This window comes from Bubalus kerabau, chromosome 14 (assembly GCF_029407905.1).
Source record: "Bubalus kerabau isolate K-KA32 ecotype Philippines breed swamp buffalo chromosome 14, PCC_UOA_SB_1v2, whole genome shotgun sequence".
In the NCBI taxonomy this organism is placed as follows: domain Eukaryota; kingdom Metazoa; phylum Chordata; class Mammalia; order Artiodactyla; family Bovidae; genus Bubalus; species Bubalus kerabau.
This window is the reverse complement of record NC_073637.1, coordinates 55,383,160-55,404,095: the sequence shown is the minus strand read 5'-3', so window position 1 is coordinate 55,404,095 and position 20,936 is coordinate 55,383,160.

Genomic DNA, 20,936 nt, shown 5'->3' with positions numbered 1-20,936 from the left:
ACTCGGTAGGACAAGGAACTAGGGGGAAAAACAGGAGTAATAGTAGGACTGGACCTACCCTCGGCAGGTGGGGGATCTGAAGCAGGGGTCTGATCCCCACAGGGGGGTAATTGTCTGAGTCAGAGAAGAAACATTTAAGGCTGAGAGTGAGACAGCTGATCTGTGGCAGCCTAAATGGAATGAGAATCAGACAATCCTTGCAACAGCCATACATATGCCTGGCAGGAATGTCGGTCTCCTGGAAGGGGCAGCGGCTGGGAGCTGGAGTTTAAGGACTGTGGAGAAATCCCAGTGCAAGGACTGCTGTTGACTGCAGAGAGTTGGATCAAGGGGATGTGAGGGAGGAGATTGTGGTGGGAAATGCCTGTGGAGGAAAGCGAAGCAGCCATGGAAGCAAGGCAATACTGCTGAGTCACACGTAGCAGGTAGAGCTATCACCGTAGCCTCTCTCTCTCTCCACATGCCAGCGGGGGCAGCTGAACAATAGAGAGGCTGGCCCATCAAATGCCTTGAGGCATTGAACTACAGAATAGGACCCCACCCAGGGTGCCCCTTTAAGTGCCTGATGGGCCAATCTACAGAGTAGGACCCCAGTCCTAGTCAGGAGGGCCCCTTCTATATTCCTGACGTGCCAAATGACAGAAAAGGACCCCAGGCAAGGGATCTTTTTAAATGCCTGAATGGTGGGCACTACAGAGAAAGACAGGCCAAAGAGGCCTTCTGATTGTCAGCTACAACAGGCTCAAAAAAAGACTCTGATAGGGCCATAACTCCTGCCGTGGAGGCGGTTCGTGTCTCTGAACACTTGGTGCTGCCAGCATCCCTGCAAGCCAAGCAGTTGCACCATCTTCATGCTCAACTCTCACTGGGGCAGAGCTGCCACAGGCTGAAAAAAAAAAAAAAAATTCTTGTGTTTATGCATGCAGGGTTGCTTCTGTCTTGTCTGACTCTTTGTGACCCTGTAGACTGTGGCCTGTCAGGCTTATCAGTCAGAGGGGGTTCACCAGACAAGAATACTGAAGCATATTGGCCAATTCTGATTGCCATAGCCTTCTAGAGCACTATATTTCCTGCTGCCCTGGCCATCAACCCCCCTGAGTACCTGGTGCTGCCAGAACCCCTGTGACCCAAGCAGCTGCATCACCTCCACACCTGGCCCTCACAGGGGCAAACCCAAGCCCTCCAGGGCAGCCTCAGAAGCTAAACCCCAGTGGACGACCCACATGTAGAGCAGGAAATAAAACCACAACTGAAGCCCAGGGGCAGTGTGGCTAAGCAAGAAGACCCTAAACCTTCCCACCAGCAGTAAAAGCTGCAGGTTAAATACACAGGATCAACAAGGCAGACTCTGTGTCTATGGAATATATAAAAGGCCATTAGGAGCTCCCACAAAAGAAAACACACTAGCTCTGATAGCTGTGGACATTGGAATCAAGAACAAACAGGAGTAGAATCAGATTAGAATTTAAGCAGCCCCCACAGCAGGTCCAGAGATCAGTACAGTGTTGGAGAGCATCCTAGGGAGGTAAGATGGACTGTGATTCCCAGCATGGGAAAGGACGCTGACAGTACTGACTCAAGAAAAACATTTATTATTCTTATTTTTTGACTTGTTCTGTAGATTCTTTTGGAGTTTTGTTGCTTCTTTTCCCCTCCCACCCTCCCCCCGCCAACTCATTGTAGTTGTCGATTTTATTGGCACTAAGAAATCCAATTAAGATTTTGAGCTTTTATTTTTCTTTATCCTCAGTCACATTTTTTGTTGTTGTTGTCATAAACCTCTGTCTCTACGTTAGGCTTTTGCAGTTCTGTGGAGTTCCCCCACCCCCTTTTTTTTTTCTTTTCTTTTTCTAATTTTAATTTTTAAACCTATTATTATTTTTTCTACATTCATTCCTTTGTTTGCTTTTCCTACTGTTCTTTTCACCTTGTAGTTAATCTTTAATGCATATAAATCTTCTTCATCTACCTCTATTTAACTTTGCATATCTTTCTTTCCTTTCCTCTCAACATATTTGTTAGTTTTGTTTTCATTGCTTTACTCCCCATTTCATTGCTTTATGGCATTTGCTTTAGTTTTGTTTAACAGTTTGTTCTTAAGTTCGTTTTGTTCTTAATTGGTAAATATAATGTTTGATTTTCTTTATTTGCCAGGTCAATCTATTGTACTTTATTTTTGCTGGACTGTTTTCACTTTGCTCATGGGTATATATGTACATGTTTATATTCCATTATTTCAATTATTATTTGCCTGATTTTGTAAGTGCCATTTGTCTGGGGTTCATCTTTGGTTTCTCATTTTTGGACATGTGTATTACTCTCCCTTAATGCCATAAAAAGCCACTTGTGGAATATTTGTTCTTGACAAAAAATCAAACACTGAGCCTTTGGAGTGGGAACACTGACTCCAAGACCGTAGACTACCAGAGAACTAAGCTTCAGTTCAGTACAGTTCAGTCACTCAGTCATGTCCAACTCTTTGCGACCCCATGAATCGCAGCACCCCAACCTCCCTGTCCATCACCAACTCCCAGAGTTCACTCAGACTCACGTCCATTGAGTCAGTGATGCCATCCAGCCGTCTCATCCTCTGTCGTCCCCTTCTACTCCTGCCCCCAATCCCTCCCAGCATCAGAGTCTTTTCCAATGAGTCAACTCTTCTCCTGAGGTGGCCAAAGTACTGGAGTTTCAGCTTCAGCCTCAGTCCTTCCAGTGAACACCCAGGACTGATCTCCTTTAGAATAGACTGCTTGGATCTCCTTGCAGTCCAAGGGACTCTCAAGAGTCTTCTCCAACACCACAGTTCAAAAGCATCACTTCTTCTGCCCTCAGCTTTCTTCACAGTCCAACTCTCACATCCATACATGACCACTGGAAAAACCATAGCCTTGACTAGACAGACCTTTTTTGGCAAAGTAATGTCTCTGCTTTGGAATATGCTATGTAGGTTGGTCATAACTTTCCTTCCAAGGAGTAAGCGTCTTTTAATTGCATGGCTGCAGTCACCATCTGCAGTGATTTTGGAGTACAAAAAAATAAAGTCTGACACTGTTTCCACTGTTTCCCCATCTATTTCCCATGAAGTGATGGGACCAGATGCCATGATCTTCGTTCGCTTCCAAGGCAAACCATTCAATATCACAGTAATCCAAGTCTATGCCCCAACCAGTAATGCTGAAGAAGCTAAAGTTGAACGATTCTATGAAGACCTACAAGACCTTTTAGAACTAATACCCAAAAAAGATGTCCTTTTCATTATAGGGGACTGGAATGCAAAAGTAGGAAGTCAAGAAACACCTGGAGTAACAGGCAAATTTGGCCTTGGAATATGGAATGAAGCAGGGCAAAGATAATACAGTTTTGCCAAGAAAATGCACTGGTCATAGCAAACACCCTCTTCCAACAACACAAGAGAAGACTACACATGGACATCACAAGATGGTCAACACCAAAACCAGATTGATTATATTCTTTGCAGCCAAAGATGGAGAAGCTCTACACAGTCAACAAAAACAAGACCAGGAGCTGACTGTGGCTCAGACCATGAACTCCTTATTGCCAAATTCAGACTGAAATTGAAGAAAGTAGGGAAAACCACTAGACCATTCAGGTATGACCTAAATCAAATCCCTTATGATTATACAGTGGAAGTGAGAAGTAGATTTAAGGGACTAGATCTGATAGATAGAGTGCCTGATGAACTATGGACGGAGGTTTGTGACATTGTACAGGAGACAGGGATAAAGACCATTCCCATGGAAAAGAAATGCAAAAAAGCAAAATGGCTGTCTGAGGAGGCTTTACAAATAGCTGTGAAAAGAAAAGAAGGGAAAAGTAAAGGAGAAAAGGAAAGATATAAGTATCTGAATGCAGAGTTCCAAAGAATAGCAAGAAGAGATAAGAAAGCCTTCCTCAGCGACCAATGCAAAGAAATAGAGGAAAATAACAGAATGGGAAAGACTAGAGATCTCGTCAAGAAAATTAGAGATACCAAGGGAACATTTCATGCAAAGATAGGCTCGATAAAGGACAGAAATGGTGTGGACCTAACAGAAGCAGTATATATTAAGAAGAGGTGGCAGGACATCTTTTTTGGGTGTTAGTTCTAAAAGGTCTTGTAAGTCTTCATTGAACTGTTCAATTTCAGCTTCTTTAGCATTACTGGTTGGGGCATAGACTTGGATTACTGTGATATTGAATGGTTTGCCTTGGAAGCGAACAGAGATCATTCTGTCGTTTTTGAGATTGCATCCAAGTTCTGCATTTTGGACTCTTTTGCTGACCATGATGACTACTCCCTTTCTTCTAAGGGATTCCTACCCACAGTAGTAGATATAATGGTCATCTGAGTTAAATTCACCCATTCCAGTCCATTTTAGTTCACTGATTCCTAAAATGTCAACATTCACTCTTGCCATCTCCTGTTTGACCACTTCCAATTTGATTCATGGACCTGACATTCCAGGTTCCTATGCAATATTGCTCTTTACAGCATTGGACCTTGCTTCTATCACCAGTCACATCCCCAGCTGGGTATTGTTTCTTTTTGGCTCCATCCCTTCATTCTTTCTGGAGTTATTTCTCCACTGATCTCTAGTAGCAGATTGTGCACCTACTGACCTGGGGAGTTCCTCTTTCAGTATCCTATCATTTTGCCTTTTCATACTGTTCATGGGGTTCTCAAGCAAGAATACTGAAGTGGTTTGCCATTCCGTTCTCCAGTGGACCACATTCTGTCAGACCTCTCCACCATGACCCGCCCGTCTTGGGTCGCCCCACGGGCATAGCTTAGTTTCATTGAGTTAGACAAGGCTGTGGTCCTAGTGTGATTAGACTGACTAGTTTTCTGTGAGTATGGTTTCAGTGTGTCTGCACTCTGATGCTCTCTTGCAACACCTACCATCTTACTTGGGTTTCTCTTACCTTGGGCGTGGGGTATCTCTTCACGGCTGCTCCAGCAAAGTGCAGCCGCTACTCCTTACCTTGGACGATGGTTGTCTCCTCACTGCCGCCCCTTCTGACCTTGAACATGGAATAGCTCCTCTAGGCCCTCATGTGCCCATGCACCCGCTGCTCCTTTGACGTGGGGTTGCTCGTCTCGGCCGTCGCCCCTGGCCTTGGGCAGGGAGTAGCTCCTCTTGGCTGCCACCCCTGATCTTGGACACAGGGTAGTGCCTCTCGGCTGCTGCCCCTGACCTCAGACCTGCGGTAGCTTCTCCCGGCCGCCGCCCCTGACCTTGGACGTGAGGTAGCTCCTCTTGGCCACCACCCCTTGGGCAGGGTGTCCTCCCGGCTTCTGCCCCTGACCTCGGATGTGGGGTAGCTCCTCTCAGCTGCTCCTGGGCTGTCGCAGCCTGGCACTCTCAGCTGCCGCCCCTGACCTCGGACGTGGGGTAGCTCCTCTTGGCCGCCACCCCTTGGGCAGGGGGTCCTCCCGGCTTCTGCCCCTGACCTTGGACGCAGGGTAGCTCCTCTCAGCTGCTCCTGTGCTGTCGCAGCCTGGCACTCTCGGCCGCTGCCCCGACCTCGGACATGGGGTATCTCCTCCCGGCCGCCACCCCTGACCTCAGATGTGGGGTAGCTCCTCTCGGCCACTGCCCCTCGGGCATGGGGTCCTCCTGGCTTCTGCCCCTGATCTTGGACTTTGGGTAGTTCCTCTCAGCCGCGCTGTGTGCGCCGTCGCAGCCCTCCGTGCTCTGAACTAACCTTAGGGATTATCAAAGAATGAGAACTCAAACAAAGGAGACCACTTGAATACAAGACCCAGCATCATCCAACCACCAGTAGCACACTGTGCAGGATGCCTCAACAACAAACAAAACAAAAATACAAACCGAATCATCAGCATACAGGATTACTACCTCCCTCAGCCTTGCCCATCAGAGGAAAAACAAACAAACACAAACTCAGCACAAATCTCATGGAATACTAAGCTCATACAAACAACTGGACCAACCTTAGGAGGGCAGAAACCCAAAGGAAAAAAGAATTCAAACTTCTTCAAGGAAATAATTCAACTTTCCTTGAAGCCAGGGAAAAGGAGACCTCAAACACAATAACTTAAAAGAAGAAAAAAATGAAACTTCAGAGAAATACTGCACAAATGAAGGAACAAACTAGAAACACAGAAGTCCAAATAAATGAAGAGGAAATTGGGAAATTACCTGGAAAAGAATTCAGAATAATGATAGTAAAGATGATCAAAAACCTTGAAAACAAAATGGAGAAAATGTAACAATCAATTAACAAAGACCTAAAAGCATTGAAGAATAAGCATACAGAGACAAACAACACAATTACTGAAATTAAAAATACTCTATAAGGAATCAATAGCAGAATATCTGAAGCAGAAGAATGAATCAGTGAACTGAATGATAAAATGGTGGAAATAACTTCTGAAGAGCAGAATGAAGTAAAAAGAATGGAAAGAGCTTAGGAAAGTCTCAGAGACCTCTGGGACCATATCAAATACACCAACATTCAAATTATAGGCGTCCCAGAAGATGAAGAGTAAAAGAAAGGGTATGAGAAAATTTTTGAAAAGATTATAGTTGAAAATTTCCCCAACATGGAAAAGGAAATAGGCAATCAAATCCAAGAGGCACAAAGAGTCCCATACAGGATAAACCCAAGGAGAAACATGCCAAAACACATACTAATCAAACTAACAAATATTAAACACAAAGAAAGAATATTAAAAGCAGCAAGGGAAAAGAAACAAGTAGCGTACAAGGCAAACCCCATATGCTTAACAGCTGATCTTTCGGCAGAAACTCTGCAGGCCAGAAGGGAATGGCAGGATATATTTAAAGTACTGAAAGGGAAAAATATACAGCCAAGATTGCTATACCTGGCAAGAATCTCATTCAAAATTGATGGAAAAATAATAAGCATTTCAGACCAGCAAAAGTTAAGAGAATTCAGTACCACCAAATCACCTCTATAACAAATGTTAAATAGACATATATAGTCAAGAAATACAACAGAAGAAAAAAGATCTACAAAATCAACCCCAAATAATTAGAACATGGCAATAGGAACATATATATCAATAATTAATTTAAACGTAAATGGATTAAATATTCCAACCAAAAGATACAGACTGGCTGAATGGATACAAAACAAGACCCATATATATACTGTATACAAGAAACCCACTTGAGACATCAAGACACATAAAGACTGAAAGTGAGAGGATGGACAGATATATTCCATGCAAATGGGAAGCAAAAGAAAGCTGGAGCAGCAATCCATACTAGACAAAATAGACCTTAAAATAAAGAAGATTACAAGAGATAAGGAAGGACACTCCATAATGATCAAGGGATCAATCCAAGGGGAAGACATAACAATTGTAAATATCTATGTACCCAATACATAAGACAAACACTAACATACATAAAGGGAGAAACTGACAGTAACACAATTATAATAGGAGACTTTAACACCTTACTCACACCAATGGACAGACCATCAAAACAGAAAATCTAAAAGGAAACACAGTCTTAAATGATACATTAGATGAGATGGGTCTCATTGATATCTTTAGGACATTCCATCCAAAGGCAGAAGAATACACCTTCTTCTCAAGTGTACATGGAATATTCTCCAGGATAGACCACATCTTGGGTCACAAATCAAACCTCAGTAAACTTAAGAAAATTGAAATTGTATCCAGTATCTTCTCTGACCACAGTGATATGAGACTAGATATATATTACAAGAAAAAGCTATAAGAAACACAAACACATGGAAATTAACCAACATGTTTCTAAATAACCAATATGTTACTGAAGAAGCCAAAAGGAAAATAAAATAAAAAATTCTAGGAACAAATGACAATGAAAACACAACAACTCAAAACCTATGAGATGCAGCAAAAGCAGTTCTAAAAGGGAAGTTTATAGCAATACAATCTTACCTCAAGAAATAAGAAAATCATATCAGATCAGATCAGTCGCTCAGTCGTGTCCAACTCTTTGCGACCCCATGAACTGCAGCACGCCAACCTCCCTGTCCATCACCAACTCCCAGAGTTCACTCAGACTCCTGTCCATCGAGTCAGTAATGCCATCCAGCCATCTCATCCTCTGTCGTCCCCTTCTCCTCTTGCCCCCAATCCCTCCCACCATCAGAGTCTTTTCCAATAAGTCAACTCTTTACATGAGGTAGCCAAAGTACTGCAGGTTCAGCTTTAGCATCATTCCTTCCAAAGAAATCCCAGGGCTGATCTCCTTCAGAATGGACTGGTTGGATCTCCGTGCAGTCCAAGGGACTCTCAAGAGTCTTCTCCAACACCACAGTTCAAAAGCATCAATTCTTCGGCGCTCAGCCTTCTTCACAGTCCAACTCTCACATCCATACATGACCACAGGAAAAACCATAGCCTTGACTAGATGAACCTTCGTTGGCAAAGTAATGTCTCTGCTTTTGAATATGCTATCTAGGTTGGTCATAACTTTCCTTCCAAGGAGTAAACGTCTTTTAATTTCATGGTTGCAGTCACCATCTGTAGTGATTTTGGAGCCCAGAAAAATAAAGTCTGACACTGTTTCCACTGTTTCCCCATCTATGTCCTATGAAGTGATGGGACCGGATGCCATGATCTTTGTTTTCTGAATGTTAAGCTTTAAGACAACTTTTTCACTCTCCATTTTCACTTTCATCAAGAGGCTTTTTAGTTCCTCCTCACTTTCTGCCATAAGAGTGGTGTCATCTGCATATCTGAAGTTATTGATATTTCTCCCAGCAATCTTGATTCCAGCTTGTGTTTCTTCCAGTCCAGCGTTTCTCATGATGTACTCTACATATAAGTTAAATAAAAGGGTGGCAATATACAGCCTTGACGAACTCCTTTTCCTATTTGGAACCAGTCTGTTGTTCCATGTCCAGTTCTAACTGTTGCTTCCTGACCTGCATACAAATTTCTCAAAAGGCATATCAGGTGTTCTGGTATTCCCATCTCTTGAAGAATTTTTCACAGTTTATTGTGATCCACACAGTCAAAGGCTTTGACATAGTCAATAAAGTAGAAATAGATGCTTTTCTGGAACTCTCTTGCTTTTTCCATGATCCAGCGGATTTTGGCAATTTGATTTCTGGTTCCTCTGCCTTTTCTAAAACCAGCTTGAACATCATATAGGCAACCTAAATTTACACCTAAGGCAACTGGAAAAAGAAGAACAAAACCCCAAAATTAATAGAAGGAAAGAAATCATAAAGGTGCAAGCAGAAATAAATGAAAAAGAAATGAAAGAAACAACAGTAATGATTAATAAAACTAAAAGCTGGTTCTTTGAGAGGATAAACAAAATTGACAAACCTTTACCCAGACTCATCAAGAAAAAATGAGAGAAGAATCAAATCAACAAAATTAGAAATGAAAAAGGAGAGGTTACAACAGTCAATGCAGAAATACAAAGGATTATGAGACTATTATGAACAACTATATGGCAATAAAATAGATAATCTGGAAGAAATGGACAGATTCTTAGAAAAGTTCAATCTTCCTAGACTGAACCAGGAAGAAATAGAAATTATGAACAACCATATTATAAGCACTGAAATTGAAGCTGTGATTAAAAATTTCCCAAAAAACAAAAGCCCATGTCAAGATGGCTTCACAGGAGAATTCTATCAAACATTTAGAGAAGAGCTAATGCCTATGCTTCTAAAACTTTCAAAAAATTGCAGAGGAAATAATACTTCCAAACTCATGCTATGATGTCACCATCACCCTGATGTCAAAACCAGACAAAGACAACCCAGAAAAAGAAAACTACAGGCCAACATCACTGATGAACATAGATGCAAAATTCCTCAACAAAATTTTAGCAAACAGAATTGAGCAACACATCAAAAACTCATACACCATGATCAAATTGGGTTTATTCCAGGAATTCAAGAATTTTTCAATATATGGAAAGCAATCAATGGGATACAGCACATTTACAAACTGAAAGATGAAAACCATATGATCATCTCAATAGATGCATAAAAAGCTTTTGACAAAATTCAGCACCTATTTATTATTAAAAGTCTTCAAAAAATGGGCATAGAAGGAACCTACTTCAACATAGTAAAGGCCATATATGATAAGCCTACAGCAAACATTATTCTCAATGGTGAAAAACTGAAAGCATTCCCCCTAAGGTCAGGAAGAAAACAAGGGTGTCCACTTTTGCCACTATCATTCAACATAGTTGTGAAAGTCCTAGCTACAGCAATCAGAGAAGAAAAAGAAATAAAAGGAATCCATATCAGAAAAGAAAAAGGAAAGCTCTCACTGTTTGCAGATGACATGATACTGTACATAGAAAACCCTAAAGATAGTATCAGAAAATTACTAGAGCTAATCAGTGAATTTAGCAAAGTTGCAGGATACAAAATCAATAAACAGAAATCACTTGCATTTTTATGTACTAACAATGAAAAATCAGAAAGAGCAATTAAGGAATCAATCTCATTCACCATTGCAACAAAAATAATTAAATATCTAGGAATAAACTTACCTAAGGAGACAAAAGAACTGTTGACAGAAAATTATGACACTAACGAAAGAAATCAAAGATGACATAAACAGATGGAGAGATAGTCCATGTTCCTGGGTAGGACTAATCACTATTGTGAAAATGACTATATTACCAAATGCAATCTACAGATTCAGTGCAATCCCTATCAAATTACCAATGGCATTTTTCACAGAACTAGAACAAAATATTTCACAATTCATATGGAAACACAAAAGACCTTGAATAGCCAAAGCAGTATCAAGAAAGAAGAATGGAGCTGGAGGAATCAAGCTTCTTGACTTCAGGTTATACTACAAAGCTACAGTCATAAAGACAGTGTGGTACTGGCACAAAAACAGAAATATAGACCAATGTAACAAGATAGAAATCCCAGAAATAAACTCATGCACCTAAGGGTACCTTATTTTTGACAAAGGAGGCAAGAATATACACTGGGGCAAAGACAGCCTCTTCAATAATTGGTGTTGGGAAAACTGGACAGCTACATATGAGAGAATGAAATTAGAACACTTCCTAACACTATACACAAAGATAAATTCAAAATTGATTAAATACCTAACTATAAGACCAGAAACTATAAAACTCTTAGAGGAAAACATAGGCGGAACACTCGATGATATAAATCAAAGCAAGATCCTCTATGACCCTCCTGCTGCTGCTGCTGCTGCTGCTAAGTCACTTCAGTCGTGTCCCACTCTGTGCGACCCCATAGACGGCAGCCCAGCAGGCTCCGCCGTCTCTGGGATTCTCCAGGCAAGAACACTGAAGTGGGTTGCCATTTCCTTCTCCAATGCATGAAAGTGAAAAGTGAAAGTGAAGTCGCTCAGTCGGGTCCAACTCTTCACGACCCCACGGACTGCAGCCTACCAGGCTCCTCTGTCCATGGGATTTTCCAGGCAAGAATACTGGAGTGGGGTGCCACTGCCTTCTCCGACCCTCCTCCTAGAGTAATGGAAATAAAACAAAATTAAACAGCTGGGACCTGATTAAATTTAAAAACTTGTGCACAGCAAAGGAAACTATAAGCAAGGTGAAAAGACAACCCTCAGAATTGGAGAAAATAATAGCAAATGAAACAACTGACAAAGGATTAATTTCCAAAATACAAGCAGCTCATACAACTCAATGCCAGAAAAACAAACAACCCAATCAAAAAGTGAGAAAAAGACCTAAACAGACATTTCTCCAAAGACATACAGATGGCTAACAAACACATGAAAGGGTGCTCAACATCGCTTATTATTAGAGAAATACAAATCAAAACTACAATGAGATATCACCTCACACCAGTCAGAATGGCCATCATCAAAAAGTCTACAAACAATAAATGCTGGAAAAGGTGTGGAGAAAAGGGAAGACTCTTGCACTGTTGGTGGGAAAGTAAATTGATACAGCCACTATGGAAGATGGTATGAAGATTCCTTAAAAAACTAGGAATAAAACCACCATATGACCCAGAAATCCCACTCTTAGGCATATACTCTGAGGAAACTAAAATTGAAAGAGACACATATATCCCATTGTTCATTGCAGCACTATTTACAACAGCTAGAACATGGAAGCAACCTAGATGTCCATGGACAGATGAATGGATAAAGAAATTGTGGTATATATACACATAATGGAATAAAAAGGAACACATTTAAGTCAGTTCTAATGAGGTGGATGAACCCAGAGCCCATATACAGAGTAAAGTGAGTCAGAAAGAGAAAGATAAATACAGTATTCTAACATATATACAGAATTCAGAAAATTGGTCCTGAAGAATTTATTTACAGGGCAACAATGGAGAAACAGGCATACAGAATAGACTTGTGGACATGGGGAGAGGGGAGGACACTGTGAGATGTATGGAGAGAGTAACATGGAAACTTACATTACTATATGTAAAATAGATAGCCAATGGGAATTTGCTATATGTCTCAGGAAACTCAAACAGGGGCTCTGTATCAACCCAGAGGGGTGGGATGGGGAGGAAGATAGGAGGGAAGTTCAAAAGGGAGGGGATATCTGTATACCTCTAGCTGATTCATGTGGAGGTTTGACAGAAAACAGCAAAATTCTGTAAAGCAATTATCCTTCAATAAAAAATAAATTAAATTAAAAAAGAGAAAGAAAGAAACTTCAACTCTCCCATGTTGTCTTCCTTTGCTTGTCTCCCATTACAAAGCCAGGTCTGAACAAGCAGTGACAAAGCAACCTAGATGGAAAAACAACTTTCTAGTGTTACAGCTTTTTTCCCAGGAGCTTTTAACCAGGGATATGAAAACAGTGTTGGACAAAGATCACTAAGAGTGATAAAGAAATATGAAAATATTGTGTTCCCTAAAACTATTCCTTATAACAAATCTATTAATCCTGGGTGAAAATTGGTCATGGACCAGCTTGCTGAATATCCCAACTGTCCTGGTTGAAGAGGATTGTAAACTACAACTGCTGCTGCTGCTAAGTCGCTTCAGTCGTGTCCCACACTGTGCGACCCCATGGACTGCAGCCCACCAGGCTTCTCCATCCATGGGATTCTCGAGGCAAGAACACTGGAGTGGGTTGCCATTTCCTTCTCCAATGCATGAAAGTGGAAAGTGAAAGTGAAGTCGCTCAGTCGTGTCTGACTCTTAGCGACCCCATGGACTGCAGCCTACCAGGCTCCTCCGTCCATGGGATTTTCCGGGCAATAGTACTGGAGTGGGGTGCCATTGCCTTCTCCCATAAACTACAACAACGACCTCCTAATAGTGTTTGCCATATCTAAAATTACCTCCTGGGATAATAAATTTTAAATGATTGTTTTTTTCTTACCTTAGAATGGGAATGTTTTATTATATGCAAACTGTAGTATCTGTTTTATTTTGCATATGCCATGAGTGTAGGAAAGTGGAAAACATAAATGATTAGCTATATATCTTTCAAAATATTTACAGGGATAATAGTAAGCTTGGCCTCTGTTGATATTTTAAATTCTAAATCAATATTCTAACCTCAAATATGAGATAAATTCCATTTCAATTTTTCTCTTGTTTTATAAGACAATAGATAATTTTATTTATGTAATAAAAACACTATATCTAATTGGATTATAAAATCGTAGCCTAATTTGTAATGTGGAATTTTAAAATAACCCTATCATTTTGGTTTTGTTGCATATCACAACAATAACAAAACTGTGATAAAAATGAATGAGTTTTAAATTAAAATTGTTTTTTGTGCATTTCCGATTTTAGATTAACTACATATTTCTTCAAAAATATTTAATAAGCATCTGCTATATTCCAGGAATTGTTTTGCTTATACATAGTACATATTCACAAGGACAAAGTAGAAAGACTCTCTTAAAGTGTACATTCTGAGGACAATAGAAGATACACATGTAATTAAATAATTCTGTGCAAAATTATATGAGATTACAGAATGAAGACATTTAAAGCATGAGCAAAAAGAATATGGAATGGAAATAGAGATCTATCTTGGTGGTCAAAGAAGTTGTATCAGACACAATCCTTTTTTTACTTTATTGATAGAGAGTAATTACAGGCAATGTGTATTTAAAGTACCCTATATGAAAGTAATCCTCATCAACATTACTCAATGGAGATTCAGACACAGACCATGAAACACAGTGGGTATTTATTCTAAAATAGTCTGTAAGGAGATTTTTTTAAAATTATAGTGAAATGGAGTAGGGCCCTATCTAGGGCTTATGTTCCCTATGTCCTTAGCCTGCCTTTTGTCTCTGCAAAAACTTAGCTGAGGAATAAGTTTAATTAGAGAAGTGAAAAAATGCAGAAGCAAATAAAATCTGTCAAACAGGACAAAACAATAACAATTTAGTCAGTAAGCAAAGTAGAACCTTTACTTCCTTCTCAGGGCTATCAATAATATTCTGAGCCATATGTCCTGTAAGCTGTCCTACAGACACTGAAAGCCACACCAGGTGGAAGAAGTTAATGACATGATCACCAGAGTGCAGGCAAGACTTAAGCTGTGACATTCCAAGAACTGGCTTCAAGGAAAAGGGAACAAACTGACCTTAAAACTGAACATTCACTGTACTTAAAACAATCAGAATGATACTGATCAAAGTCACTGCATGACTAATTTCAAGATGACTGTCAGAGCTGACTGTGCTGTTTCTGCATATAGCTCCTGTCTATAAAAGCTCTTACCTACTGATTTCAGGGGAGTCAGCCTTTGGATCAGAAATTCCTTCGCCCCTCTGCCCCTACTGCTGGCATCTGAAAAAAAGCAAAAATTCTTTCCCACCAGCTTCTCCACCTTATTGGCTTTTGAGCAGTGAGCAGCCAGACCCTACTTTCCATTACTATAACTAATGAACTTCAAAAATACTAAATACGGAATAAAGATTCAAACTTAGAGTAATCCTCAGCCAGTCACAAAATCAAAATTGTCACCTGCCATATTAATTTTTTTTTTTTCTTAAAGCAGTTTTAAATAGGAAAGCTGTTAACTTGTATAAATTATTAATTCATGATTTGGGGAGTTTCAGCTCTTTTTAACTATTCTGAAAGAAAAAAGAAAGCAAAAACATTGAGAAAGAATAAAAATCCAGATAGCCGCTGTTATTTCAGATAAATTATGCTTTCACCCAAAGATCTAGTAATATTCATAGGAAAGTGAAGGGTATAAACTGAGACAAAAGTTGCAGAGGTCCATTGAAGACCTGGAAAGAGATAGCCATGTTATATCTGATTTTTAGTCTATTGTGTTCAATCAAGAGTTTTTCGCTTTTTTTTTTTTTTCTTTTCTTTTCTCTTTGTTTTTAGATGGCATCAGATGGCCAAAGTATTGGAGCTTCAGCTTCAGCTTCAGTCCTTCCAATGAATATTCAGTGGTGATTCCCTTTAGGATTGCCTGGTTTGATCTCCTTGAAGGCTAAGGGACTCTCAAGAGTCTTACCCAGCACCATAACTCGAAAGCATCAATTCTTTGGTGCTCAGCCTTCTTTACGGTCCAACTCTCATAACATATATGACTAATCTTTAGTGATTATCAGTTCTGGCATGAATATGTAGAAGATAGATGATATACTGATAGAAGTGAGTCTCCATCTCGTCATATTATCTTTCTGCATAATTACCATAGGGCCCAAACGTGCTGGGCATTGAAACTACAAAAGTTAATGGGAGATTTTTCATCTATATGAATAGCTGATAAACTAATGATGGGTTGGCAAATAGATTTCATTTTATTTGCTTGGTTTGATCTATTGTTAGTAGGTGCTTGGAGCTCTCCATGAAAAGTCATTTAAATTACACACACAGAGGAAAAGTGTCCTTTGCAGCTTTGAATATCAAATATGGGTAAAGAATGGGTGAGTGTTTATACATTTGCTGTATATTATATTTGCTGAACCTAATTTACTAACTTTATGCAGTTATTTAAAAAAGAGCTATGTGAATTAAAATTCAAAAATTATAAGAAATTTACTACAGAAAGATAGGGGAAAGGAAAGAATTGGTTTCAGTCTATCAGGCAATTATATTTAAGAAAAGTTAGGGAACAAAGAAGAGTTTATGATATAAGGGAAAAAGAGACAGATTTCATTAATTATAATTAATAACTGCCTGAAGTCTAACACGTATCATTTTATAGGTGAAAGTAATTTTATTGTTGTTCCTAATAAAAATGTCCAACAAATCCCTTACAGAGGTTTTACTCACACCTAAGTAAATTCTTCATAATGATTCAGTTTCATCATGTGATTAGAATGGGATTTAATATTAACATTCCAGAATTATATAATTAATTACATTCAGCTTCAATTACAATTACTAATTGATACAAAGCCTTTAGCTTAACTCCTGGAGGTAATCAATTCACAACACGAGTTGTGAACAAGTGGTTAGATCACATTAGCCCAGTAGTTCATGTGTGCTGGCTAATTAGACAAAGTTTTGTTTTACTAAACAGCTCAAGAAAATGGTGCTAAGAAATTTGGTAAGTAAAATTTCTCCCAAAGTTTTTTTTTTTTTTTTTTTTTTTGTAGTAATCTCTTCCAATATGCTCAATTATATTCTGTTCAGTCATTCTGTATGGTCAAAGCACACAAGAAAAGCGTTCCTGTGCTCTGTGAACATTCCCTGCTGCTAAACCAGTGCCTACTTCACCTACACCCTACCCATAAACAACTGACCTTCCCATATACTTGACTTCTCCAGCTAGTGATTGTTCTTATCTTTAGATCAGAACATCTTCACCAAAATAGCTTATCACAGGGGCAGTGAGAGGGCATGCCCCTCTCCTGATTTCTCCTGGTAACTGATAAGCCAACCTGACTTCAATTTCTCCTGTAATTGGCAACCTCCCCTCCCAGCTAGGAGCAAAGACTGCTGTCATATCCCACCATTTGCAGCTGTCTGTGGCACATGATGTGGTGTCATTCCAGGACCTCGCTTCAGAAATGTAAGATTCCCCCTATCCATTAAACCGTTGATGTCTTCGTCACTGACTTAGGTTCTTTGTTTGGTCTTGAGGCTGAGCAAGCACAGGGCTTTGTAGGCCTGCAGGGTGCAGACCAACACCTGCTCTGTTCCTTCTCTTTCCCACTTTCCTATGAACATAAGGCAGAAAGTCCTACCTAAGTGGGTCTACTTTTCCATTTCTTTCATGTCATCAGTGTCCACTGTAGTTTATAGGAATTCTATCTGTGGTATAAAGGAATTAATTAGAAAAGGAAGACACAAAAATAGATTTATTAGCACCCCAAGATTTCAGTCAATAATATGCTTGAGCCTTAAATATGATGATTAAATAGGATTTTTTTTTTCTTTTGTTTTTCAGCTTTTAAGCTCCTGGTTTGAAACATTAGATTTTGAAAGGGACACATAGTCCTAAATTTTAAAGTACAGGTTCCCAAAAGTCACACAGAGCATCTGATTCAGAGACTGGCCTCTAAAACACAATTTTAGAAAACCTGACTTTGAAAATAAGGAAGAGATTATTTCAGGTACCAGTAGTTTATGGCCCTCATGTAACATAAAAAACCAGACAGACAAAATTAATCTGACTTATGCAAATTGTGGGCTTTTACTTTCCTTATGAAGCCAAATACTCACATCAGAAAGAGGTGAAATAGTTTCTTCAGCCCATCTAAATGATAAACATTTTGAATCAAAACTTGTGTAAATTATTATTAAGTTCTTTCCAGTCTGTTTTTCAATGTTCTCTCTAGTTCTTTTTCAACAATCAAATTTCCAACATAAAATGATGGGTTAGGAAAGAAAAATTCTGAAATAGGAATGTATAGGAAAACCTTGACCTTCATTCAGAAATTTGACCACTGTTTTACTATAAGTATTGGCCCATGCAAGTGATGTAAAAGTGGATAGAATAGCTAGTAGGTCTCTTGAATCTGGGCCTCTTCTTCAGATCACATGAGCAGAAAAATAGAAATCACCATACACATCACATAAATGTAACTATAAAATCATTTTGCATGAAAAATGCATAACGGTCACTTTGCATGCATGCTAAGTTGCTTTAGTTGTGTCCAACTCTGTGACCTTATGGGCTGTAGCTCTCCAGGTTTCTCTGTCCATGGGATTCTCCACGCAAGAATAATGGAGGGGATTGCCATGCCCTCCTGCAGGGGATCTTCCTGACCCAGGGATAAACCCACAGCTCTTATATCTCCTGCATTGTCAGGTGGGTTCTTTACCACTAGTGCCACCAGGGAAGCCCAGAGGTCACTTTGGAAACTAATAATTCCATAAATCTGATCCCCAAAAGGGAAGCCAGAACCATAGACTTGACTACAACCAAAGTCTTCCTAAACATATAAATACAACTTATTTTATACTACAAATCCTGTATTTTATAAGTATCCATAATTTTTACATTAATTGAAATATGCTATCTATTGTAATATGTGTGTGCATTATACATATATATTTATTTATAAACATATATATGCATAAAGTATTATATATGTATATATATGTGTTTAATACTTTATGGGGCTTCCCTGGTGGCTAAGACAGTAAAGAATCTATCTGCCTGCAATGCAGGAGACCCAGTCGGAAAGATTCTCTGGAGGAGGGAATGGTTACCCATTCCAGTACTCTTGCCTGGAGAATTCCATGGACAGAAGAGCCTGGCAGGCTACAGACCATGGGGTTTCAAAGAGTAAGACACAACTGAGTGAGTAACACTTTCACTTGCATAATACTTAATGTAAATTTTATAAATATCTCAATATTATCACATAATTATTACATATATTGCATTAGTGCTATATGCAATACACAGCAATACATTATGTAATTACTTAAATAATGTAATACTGCTGCAAGTATATGTGTCTCTGTGTATATTTCCTTTAGAACTTGTTTAGGTACAAGTGACAGGAAATCTAAATCAAATTGCCTTAAACAAAATAAAGCAATGTATTGACTCATGTAAATGAAAAGCCAGGACTACTATTAGATACAAGCACAGCTGTATTAGGTGTTGAAACAAGTGAAAAAAAAATTGGATTCAATTATCAGTTGACTTGGCTTTCTTTACCTCAATCTATTTATTTTCAGGACAGAGTGGCAGTTTTACAGATGTAGATGCTGTCTTTAGCATCCTAGATTCAAAGAGTTATTACCACTGACTATTCTAGCACTGTGTGTGGGATCTGAATTGCTTAGGTAGCTTGACTTGGTTGATGAACTTAGCCTTGAACTTCACTGAGGACAGGGAAATGTCATTAAGATGGAATTTTTAAAGAAGGCCTTCTAAGTCAATAATAGCCTAGGATTTTCAAGGATGATTGCTAGATTTTTGGCAAGTTTAACAGAAAGAATGTCATTTTACAAATATAGAAACTTCAAAATAGAAAAATTTCAGGAGTGTCAACATAATTTCTATTGCAGTCACTTTTAATTTAAGGGATTTGATGGTATCAAATGGATATATTAAGTAAGATATTGGCTAAATAGATCTGGAGTGCTATAGAAACGTATAGGCTGAAAAATAAATTTAAGAATCATCAAATGTTATTCGAAGCTGGGATTAAAACTGTAAGGCCTGAATATTTAGGAGAATGTTGGAGAAGGACTAACCAAGAAGGCAAAAGAACAAAGACAGAGGTATGTAATTTCAAGGGTGCTGATGTCCAGCTGCTTTCTCTTCAACCAGTACACATTAGGAATCACGGCATGACCCCTGTTGCTGAGTGTGGCTGGGTGACTGGCTCTGCCAATACAGTCTTGTGACCTTTGTGGACTATCACATCTGGCTGACACATGGAACTCTTTAAGATTCTCTCACTCTTTCCTTCTCCACAGCAAACAGCAATTTCATGATGGTAGCTGCTCTGTCTGGACTCATAAGTAATTCTAGTGAGCACAGTTTTCCTTCTAACCAGTAATTTGGATAAAGAATAAATGTGTGTGGATATTTATAACTATATAGCCCAGCCTATCCTGGTTGAAGGGCTCCCTGATGGCTTATTGGTAAAGAATCTGCCTGCCAGTAGAGGAGATGCAGGTTCTATCCCTCGGTCAGGAAGATTCGCTGGAGAAGGAAATGACAATCCACTTCAGTATTCTTGCCTGGGAAATCCCGTGAACAGAGGAGCCTGTCAGGCTACAGTCCATGAGGTCACAAAAGAGCTGAACATGACTTAGTGACTAAATAGCAACAACGATCCTGACTGAAACATGTACCTCAGCTACAAATAAAAACATGAAATTCAAAGGAGCATGTGAAAAAGTCTATAAAAGCAAATTTAAAATCAAAGTGTATCCATAGGATTATTTGTGGAAAGTGAAATGCTGGTAATTATCTATATAAATATTGAATTGAGGGAGATGTAGTTATTTGCTGTTGTTTTTTGTTTGCTTAATACTCTGGGAGTCTGTTAATAATTGTGTGAGTTATTAGAGAGAAAACATATTACTAATAGCAAGCAATCTTTAACCTTACATTTATTACTTATGTTGTGATCAGTAAGGAAATTGCTTCTTACGTGGATAACATCAAGTTAAATAATCATGACAAAACTTACCAACACTGAATAATCTGAGCAGAGCATCCCTCTGCAATTAGCCCAAGTGGCCACTGGATGTCAGTATTATGTTATGCCTATTGATTATTTACTCAGTTTTGATTAGTACTTCCCTGGGGGTGTTTCACTATTTAAAAGTCTATCTTTTTAAAGAAAAACCTAAAAAAAAAAGTCAAATTACATTAAAAATTATTCATGTTATGCAGTCCAACATTTAAGTTACACTTACATACCAAGGTTTTTTGTTTTGTTTTTAAATAGGATATTGAATTTTAAAGGTTTATTTTGAAAATACACAGGACAGTTATTTTTTGTTTTGTTTAAATGCCTATTTCAATTTTTTCACATTACCACTAGAGCCAGCAAGAAGGTTTCAAAGATTTAAAATAAAG